The sequence below is a fragment of the Gymnoscopelus microlampas genome (assembly GCF_963454915.1).
Source record: "Gymnoscopelus microlampas genome assembly, chromosome: 24".
Lineage (NCBI taxonomy): Eukaryota > Metazoa > Chordata > Actinopteri > Myctophiformes > Myctophidae > Gymnoscopelus > Gymnoscopelus microlampas.
This window is the reverse complement of record NC_139961.1, coordinates 10,973,625-10,983,752: the sequence shown is the minus strand read 5'-3', so window position 1 is coordinate 10,983,752 and position 10,128 is coordinate 10,973,625. Positions and strand designations below refer to the sequence as shown.

Sequence of the window (10,128 nt, the reverse complement as noted above, 5' to 3'; positions counted from 1 at the left end):
TACAACATTTTACAATCTCCCCCCCCCACATACATTTTATACATGAATATTGAACCAATGAAAAATTTTAAAGGAACAGTTTTTTTCTATCAATAACCCCTCAACGCCTTGAATTCATTGAGATGTTTTTTTGGGACGCATTCCTAAGCAAATCATTTGATGACCAGTAGCAGACACAGAGAGACTCCTTTGGCAAAAACTAAACAAATCTCCATGAATTCAATGGTTCATGGGGTGTGTAATTGATTGAACATTTACATTTTACACACAAAACAACGTGTTTAAATGTGGAGAACTGGAGATAAAACATTTCTCTGCCCAGCAGAAACTATATACAGACACAAACATTATGCAACTGACTTAATTCTGTGTGTGTGTGTGTGTGTGTGTGTGTGTGTGTGTGTGTGTGTGTGTGTGTGGTATTCAACAGTTGCATAAGAATTGCAAGGTTCTAGTATATGTGAATGCTCCTTTAGACCAGTGGTTCTCAACCATTCCTGGATCAGCATTTTCAGAGCATGTTAATTTAATGATCAATTAATCGATTGAATTGAGCTGGGAACTAACATGTCCTATATCTTGGTATCACAATGAGAAAACATAAATTTAAAGGAACAAACAAAAATATTAGAATTTGGGGGGCCCACGCGCAATATCCTTGCGGACCAACAGTGGACCCTAGCCCAAAGATTGAGAAGGTTGATAGAGACCATTTTCCTCAAAGTTACAAATTAAAAAAAAATATATATTATATTATATATAATGATATATCAATGGCGCTGTCTGAGACAATGGTGAAGACCTGGGATGTTGTCATGTCATCACCAAGACACAAAATGTGTGGGAAGGGTTGCTTTCTCTCTGCTGCCTGTAGGTACTGCACCATGTTGGTCCCCACCTGTTAATTACACATAACACAAAACACATAACAGTTACTTGCAATATAACCTGCCATTTAAGTTAAGCATGTTGTTTTTATTATCTTTTTTATGGAAGCAAGGAAATGCTAATAAATAAACACAGAAACACCCACCATTATTGAAGTAGAAAAACTAAAGTAAAACTTACTGGTTGGATATTAATGAAGAACTCACAGGACTCCTCTATGGTCGGTCTGTAGACTTTTCCTCCCATCCTGAAGACAGGTGGAGGAAGCAGCGTCGGCAGGATTTTCAAAGCCCTGTCTACGCAACATAAGAAAAATACATATAACATCAACATTTAAATAGTATAGTAAAGATTGATATTTCTGAAGCAATATTGACTTTTCTGCCGTGATGTTGAATGGTAAAACAAGGTGTGAATTGAATAGCCTATTATAATCACAGGAAATGTTGTGACATCTTATCAGAATATTTATTGTCACATCACAGGTTTACAGGTGTAAAACAGTGGGTGAAATTCATTTTTGTGCAAGCTCAATCATTTTGATTGTTTCCAGAAAGACAATGAAAAGGAAGGGGGGAGCAGGAATCTAAGAGACAAGGTAGTTCTCAAACTTCATGTATTTATGTATGTGTCCACGGACTCCAATCCATGTTGTGCAAGGGACCCCCATACAAGATGATTGTTAAAATGTTTTTAAAAATCAGATCTACAAGCTCACGAGTCCCATTGAGACGCAATGCAAGCTTGTAGATCTGCTATTTCCAAAGAACCGGTGTGTGTTACATAGTAGGAAATAGCTTACCTGGTGTCATGTCATCAAACACTGAGGGCAGTGTTCCCTCTCGCTGGGCATATGCAAGGATTGGGTCACTTAAAGTAGCCCAGTTCTGAAACAGCTTTCCCACTGCGTCTGGATGAAGCTGCTGGAAGTCTTGTGAAATCTGATACATTTTGAAAAACAATAGAAAAACAATAGAACAGTGTTTAGAGAAATGATATGGGCTTGTAGTACCTGTTAGGAAAATGGTTAGGGGACAGGCAGTGTCAGGTAAATGATTTAAGTCAGTCAATGTTTGGATTGTCAACACCCGTCCTGTGACCTAGGGACAATGACTATACATTTTACAGCAGTCCCTCTGATGTTATATTGCTTAACCACATGAACCCTCGAATTCCTCATCTGGTCGGGTCATAATAGGCAAACATTATTCAAAAATAGGTTAACATTGAGTTTAACAAGATCACAATGTGTCATGCTGTGATGCGTTGTGCACATTTATATTGCCAATTTTCGGCAAAGACATTTGGTGTAGAGGGGGGGGGGGTCCACTTGCCTCTATGTAGAGCTGTTTGATTCATGTAGTCCTCAACCTGGGACACTGGATACCTATTGACCTTCATCCATTCAACCATTTCAATAAGTTTTTCAGGAGGCACATCAGATTCTGTTGAATGTTAAGTACAGATTAATTATAGCTGATTTCAAGCATTTGAGGTTCTGGCCTACTTGGAGTGTGTGAAAAGTTGCCAATCGGTCCAGCGGTGCCTGAGACTACTTTTTAGAAGATGATGGACAGAAGAGTCATGGACCGAAAATATAATCCCTTGCATTTGTCCAATCTAGCCTGGTGGGGATAATTAACATTGGTTATTAGTATTACCTGGTGTACAAGGGACGGTCTGTTCCTCTGGTTCTTGGTGGTGTGGTCGTTTCAGGCTTCTCATGTGCTTCCTGGTGTTCCTCAAGCGCTCCTCCAGGAAACCTGTAGCAGGTTTTTTCCCCCGGCCAGGTGTGTACCAAGCTGCCTGTAAAAGAGACAAATAGATTCAGTTTAAATTGGCCTGGCGTAAACCATGAAGATGGTTACATGGGATTTTAAGGAGCAATCCAAAAATGTGCGTGTGACTGTGCACTAGGAAAAACTTTGAGCACATTTCTTTTAGGTGTGTGTGTGTATGGAGTGTTCTCCTTTATGTGTTTGTTTGTTGATTCACTTACATAGCCACTGCCAACTGTAGTACCATCCAAATTAAGGCAAGGGAATTCATACAGGGCTTTCTTGGTGTCATTAGATGGCCTGTTGAAATAGACAGTAGAAGTTTGTCAAAGAACAATGAAATGAGACAGTAATCATTGTTACAAATATATGACGATTCAAATCCCTGAATTGAACACTGAATGGTTATGTGGTTATATGGTTACACTTTGGCTAATCAAAAATAGCAGATATACAAGCTCATAGTGTGGCACCGAGTGGATAAAGAATTAGACTAGACTAGGACAACAATAACAATAATAATAATAATTCAAGTCACACTGTCAGTCAGTCACAACAGGAGGGAGTAGAAACTAAACACACACAACCCACGAATGCAAAAACAGCAAGTGAACCTATAGGAGTATGTTTTAGTGCAAACATCTCATCAAATAACTTGACAATGGTGCAAATACATGTTAAATTAACAAATCATTGAATACATTAAAATTCAGTATCATTAGGATTGCATTTTCACTTGGAATTCTTTAGTCAATACTTACAAATGATGGTTGCAGGTTCAGAGTCACAGTTAGGAGATTTCCTGATGTGGATTCCTCCACTGGTGTTACTGAAGTGTCTGCAGAACTTGGAAAACCCTCTGCAGAACTTGGTGTGTTAGAGGCAATGGCAGTCTGTAGAGAATCATAGTGAAGTTAAAGGTAGGGTAAGTGATTTGCTTTGGTTAAAATAAGTGTTAAATAGCTCTATATTCTGATAGTACTCATTGCTATAGAGTGTTTGTTCAGTATTAGGAGTCTCCTTGTCTCTCCACCTCTTTATAAAACAGAAAATGCATTTTCGTTTCAGTTTCAGTTTCATTTCCAATTTTATCCAATCAGGACAGAGAACTCAATCAGGATACAGATTAAACAAGTGAAATTGGAAGTGATGACACTAAGAAATGAGCATGCAAAATTGGAACTGGAACACTATACAAATTAAGCTTAAAAATTGGTACTTTCTCCTGATTGGCTGAGATTTTGACACCTACCGAAAAATGTATTTTCTGTTTATTAAAGAGCTGGAGAGACGGGGAGACTCCTGTTACTGAACAAACACTCTATAGCAATGATTATTATCAGAATATAGTATTTTAACCTTTTAACAAAATACTTTTTGTTTTAACCAAAAAATATCACTTACCCTACCTTTAAAGGATGATTCCAAAGACATGTGTCAGACCATGATAATGGCACCTAACAATGATTACTATCAGATTATACATTTTTATCTTTTTAACCAAAAAATGCTACCAACACAATATATCACTTGCACCCCAGCATCCACATTTTGGGGGGATTATTAGCCAGAAATAGATGATCTACAAGCTCACAACACAATGCGTTGTGAGCTTGTAGATCTGCTATTTTTGTAGATTTTGTTGATTAAAAGAAAAGTACAGAGCTAACTCACGTCCAGTATACTATGTCCATTGGGGTTAGGTGGTTAATTACCTAGTCAAAATAGAGACTAAACTGGATATGGCCTTCTGCTTTTAACAACAAAATAATAATTAATAGTTACATCTCAACATTGTCTCAATTAAAATGAACTTACCTTTAAATGTGTCAATCAAGTTCTCAAGCTGCCATGCAGTCAAGGTCTCTGTGACAAACGTGTCCATGGTGACACCCTCACATTACTAGAATGAAATCAGATTAAGTACATTAGAATGTCACAAGACTGTGCGATATCCAAACATGTATGGTAACCTTAGCTGCCAATTTTTGGGGCCATTCTCATATGTTAGAGCTGCAATGCATAACTTGTTTTAATGAATAAAATGTCATTTTAAACAGGCTGTACAGTAGCTGTTAGTAGGGCTGTCACGATTATGAATGTCTGGAGACGATCATTAATTGTCATACAAATAATTGTGATTAATGAATATGTAGTCTATTTTTTTTCTCTCTCTTTCTTATATGCCACTATCATAGCATAAGCTTTAATAATACACAACATTTCATCCTCCATGACACAAACTAGTTATCCTAGCACATCCGAAACGAGACGAGGTAAAGAAAGCAACTCTCGTTCACACTTCTGGCAGTGTTGCCAAATCGGTTTATTATAAGCGACTTTGGCCTTGTTTTTCTGTAAAGTAGCCTGTAAATATTGGGGGTCCTTTACATCAGTGGTTCTCAAACTTTTTCATGTCAAGGACCCCTAAATTGACACTTATTAGCCCGCGGACCCCCATTTGAAAAGATAGGCCAGGGACCCCAATAAGAGAAGGTTTATATGGCTTTCTAGCAGTGATTCTCAACCATTTTAAGGCTACGGACCCCCATTTAATGGCATTTATAGCTCTAGGACCCGAATTTATATTATAAAATCAATATTAATTTAACGGGTCCATTTGGTTCCATTTGTACACTCTCAGAGTTACAGAACCATAAGGGTCCATTTGGTTCCTATCCATCATTTAACTGGGGACCCCCTGGAACCGCCTCAGCTCCTGGGGGTCCCCAGACCCCACTTTGAGAACCAATGCTTTACATGAACATCTTATAGAATCACTGCTCGAAAACAACATTAGACAATAAAGCTGAGCTGGCTTGGTTGCTTATTTTAGGCTTCTTTTTATAGACCGGGTTGCTTGTTTTTTCGCAATATCTGGCAACGCTGGCTGCTGGTTTGTTTACTACTTTAGGCGCGCAATGCCCAATATAAAGCAATATAAAGCAGACCAGTGATAGAGCTCACTCTCACGAAAGAACAATCTCTCCATAAAGACATTTTAATCATTCACGATGTATTATTATTATTATTGGCCCCCTCCTCGCCATTCATGACCTGGTGTTGTTACAGTAGCATGCTATGCTAAGCTAACCGGTGGTAACACTTTGTGATGGGAAACCTAACTTCGCACTACACCAAAAGCAACCGTGACTTGCCGGGCGGGTGTTACATCGAAGTTGGTTCCCAAAGAAAATCTTTTCGGTTACATACTAAAACAAAGCCATTAAAGTAATTTAACTCACGATATCCGTCTTCCCCCTTCTTATCCGACTCCAGATAAACTCTGCAAAATGGGCAAAAGATAAAAAATATATATTTTGTCAAGAACATCGCTGGTAGTGAATGAATAACGTTTCCAAATGAAGCAAATGTAACATTATGTTGTTGGTGATTTCAGTCACTCACTCCTAAAAAATACACTTGAATAGTTGTTAACTTTAATGATTAATGTGATGAATAAATAACCCTAGTAACCTCAACTTACCTAAATGAATGAACTGCTTTAGACCAACTTCACCGCAACTTCTGTGTGTGTGTGTGTGTGTGTGTGTGTGAGAGGGAGGAAGTGCGCGCGCGAGCTGAATGCTGGGAAGTCAGATCTGTATTGCCTCCCAAGTCAAAAGCTAGACTGAAGTGGAGCTTGTACATCTGATAATTTTGCACACGAACCCAAAACTATGTATAGAGAGTAATCACCGGACATAAACATTAAACCAGATCAAATAATTAAAATCTGTTTTTTAACACCCTCCCTCACTAATTGGATGACGCTGAGTCGAATCGTGGGTTACATCAATAGTCTACAATTTTCCAATTAGCAGTTATAGATTTTTGAAAAATATATAAGTTAAGCTTTTCTCACATTTTTCAAAAATATATTTTTTTAAATTAAAAAACACTTTTTCAGACTCAGAAAAGGACGTTGAATTGAATGGGATAGGTCTCGATTTTTTTAACTTTTGGGAAAGTGGTTTAAACAAGCGTTAAATTGTCATAAACGTGAGGCTTTTTTCACAAAAATATTTTTTTTATTTTTTTATTTTTTTGACCCTTCCAATCGCTTACTGAGATGATTTTGAGTCGAATGGTAGGTTACATCAATAGTCTAGAATTGTTTAATAAGAAGTTATCGATTTTTGAAATAGTTCAAGGTTTAGCTTTTCTCACATTTTTTTTAAATATTTTTTTTTAATATTAAAAAAACACCTTTCCAGACTCAGAAAAGGACGCTGAATCGAATGGGATAGGTCTCGATTTTTGTAAACTTTGGGAAAGTGGTTTTGTCAAACATTGATTTGTACGTGCGGTATCGAGCACCTAATCTGTGATAAATCAATGGAGATATTTTTTAAAAATCTGAAACTTCTCTCCATCCATGTTTAGAGTAAGCCGGATTTATTGGAACCAATCCTGATTTTTTCTGACACTGATAAGTTCAAAAGTTCACCGAAAAGACTGCAAAGGTCGACGCGGCCGAAACAATTGCATTTTTTTTAATATCTCAAATACGATAAGGACTTAGAGTCCAATGTTTGGATATGTTGTTCAACTTGCCAAGACGCACGTGTGGATATCTTGTTTGTCCCTAACCGACATTTTTACCAATTTCTGAATTTGCCTCTCAGTATGGGTGAACGTTCTACGACTCCATGTACCTTATGTCATTGTCAGAAGTAAACGTTAGAAGTGTCGTAGTGGGACAAACAAGACATCCATGCGTGCGTCTCGGCGAGCTGTACAACATATCCGAACGACGGATTCTAAAAACGTATCGTTAAGGAGATATGTTGTGTTATTTGCGAAATAAGTTGAGATTAGTCCCCAGCCATTTGAGGAGAACGGTAAGGCCGTGTGCAAGGAGAGTTATACGAGCACGTTCGGGGTGGCGCGCTGATGCGTATACTGGTGTCCGATTTTGTTTTTACTATTTTTGAACAGTTTTTCGCTATTATCTCAGCCACTAGGGGGCGAAAACACAATCGGACAACGGATTCCGTATCTGCTAATCAGCCCAAACGCGCCAATACAAGTTTCCTCACACACGGACATGTGGTTGCGAAAGCTAGGGTTACGCGCTTTCTCGATTAACTTGGCCACTTGGGGGCGAAAACACGATCGGACAATGGATTATTTATCAGCTCTTCAGCGCGAACGCGCCAATATAAGTTTCCTCTCACACGGACATGTGGTTGCGAAAGCTAGGGTTACGTGCTTTGTTGATTAACTTGGCCACTAGGGGGCGAGAACACAATCGGACAATGGATTATTTATCAGCTCTTCAGCACGAACGCGCCAATATAAATTTCCTCTCACACAGACATGTGGTTCTGAAAATTGGGGTTACGGTCCTTCTAGAATAACTTGGCCACTAGGGGGCGCCGAATCGGACAATGGATTATTTATCAGCTCTTCAGCTCGAACGCGCCAATATAATTTTCCTCACACATGTTATTATTATTATTATTATTATTACCCTTATTATTATTACTATTATTATTATTATTATTATTATTATTATTGGAATACAATACACACAGGGTGCCTTATAAAATGCATTACAAAAGCGATATCAGCGTTGCATCATTTTGTTTAAAGTACTGAGAATTGGGAAATACTCCAGTAAAGTAAAAATACCTCAAAATTGTACTTAAGTACAGTACTTGAGTAAATGTACTTAGTTACTTTACACCAACGCCCATATAGAACCACAATGTATACATTTAATTATATAAATATAGGTAAAATATAGTGATAAAAAAATATAGGTTACATACCTTGTGTTTTGATGTGAGAAGTGACAAAAAGATGGTTCCAGAATGATGAAAATGAAAATAAAGCAACCTCTGGGTTAGAAATAACCCAGGTAGGTGTTTGAAGACCTAATAACCCCTTTGACCCAGCCCCTGGGTAACCCCTTTGACCCACCAGTGTGTTTACAGAACCCAAATAACCCATAATTATGACCCAGCCAAATCAACCCAGCAATGTGTTTATAGAAATAACCCAGCATTTTTAAGAGTGTATCTTAAACTATTATATTTGCTACTATTGTTATTGTTACTACTTGCACTGTATCTCTTTCTATCTCTCCTCTGTATCTCCCTCTCTCTCTCTCTTCTTTCCCCCGACACGGTCGAGGCAGAAGGCCGCCACCCTAGAGCCTAGGGTCTGCCTGACGTTTCTTCCAGTTAAGCGGGAGTTTTTCGTTGCCACTGTCGCAAAATTGCTTGCTCAGGGTGGGATGTCGGGTCTCTTCTCTACATGTAAAGTGTCTTGAGACAACTTGTTGTGATTTGACACTTTAATAAAATTGAATTGAAATTGAATTGAGTTAGGTTACATGCAATCTTAAATTATAATTCCTTTAATCTACCCTTCATCAAGTGTACTTAAATACAAATAAAAACACAAACAGAATCCAGTTGAAATCAACATAACGGACATTCAAAATGAACATATATCCAGCATGGTGGTAATATATAACAATGTATTATTTGGTACGTTCTTAGCAAATAAGTGTAATAGATTTCTTACTTACTTCTCCTTTGAACTATTTGCCTCGTTTGCCACTAGGTGGCGACACAGCGCAATTTTTCCAACAGTTCTCAAGCAAGAGGGGGTTGAACACCTCAACAGGGGGGAGAGAGGCTTTTGTTTTGTTGGGCCCCCCAAATACCATGGGCCAGCTCTGCCTTCAGCATTTTCATAGTGTCTAAAAGCGATAGTTCACCCCCAAAATGACATTTTTTCTATCGATTAGTCACACCATTCAGACTTGAATTCACAGATATTTTTTTGTTTTTTGTCCAATTCCTAAGCCAATAATTTGATGACCGGCAGCGGTTCCGGTAGGAGAGTCTCCTCTGTGTCTCCTACCGGAACCGCTGCCTGACCGGAACCGCTGGTCATCAAATTATTGGCTTACAGGAATGCGACACAAACAAAAAAAAATATCCATGAATTCAAGTCTCCATGGAGTGACTAATATTATATATAGAAAAAAGGTTATTGTTTGGGTGAACTATCCCTTTATTCAGTGGTTCCCAACCGTTTCAATGCCATGGCCCCCCAAATTAATCATATTTGAACCGGGGCCAGGCTAGCATGCCTCGTGGCTCACTCTGGGCATTTATACTCAATACATCAGCTCACTGTCAGAGCTGTGTGACATTAATAAAGTGGTGTGAGCCACCAGACGTGTCAGCAGGTGTGAGGACGAGCCAAGTGGCTCACAGCCACGGTGAGGCCCAGGTCCAGATGACGCTCAACACATCTGTCTCACAGGAGGTCCGCTCACTCACAGTGAATTAGCATTAAAACGGCTTCACATGCAGAACTAAACAGCATTACGGGTCCATTTGGTTTCATTTTACGCTCTCAAGAGTTAAAGATCTATAAGGGTCCATTCGGCTACCGACTCTACATCATCTAGCTGGGGACCACCTGGAACCCCCTCAGG

At 38.7% G+C, this 10,128-nt stretch overlaps 1 long non-coding RNA gene across 1 annotated transcript; it reads right to left on the bottom strand.

The window, feature by feature from the left end:
- Positions 1 to 6,223, bottom strand: LOC311040507. The gene is made up of 10 exons (XR_014600278.1): positions 6,154 to 6,223; positions 5,912 to 5,952; positions 4,485 to 4,569; positions 3,428 to 3,559; positions 2,888 to 2,966; positions 2,550 to 2,694; positions 2,223 to 2,333; positions 1,691 to 1,829; positions 1,069 to 1,184; positions 1 to 898 (listed from the first exon to the last, which is right to left on the bottom strand). It is a non-coding gene; the product is annotated as an uncharacterized lncRNA (long non-coding RNA).
- Positions 6,224 to 10,128: the final 3,905 nt, after the last annotated feature.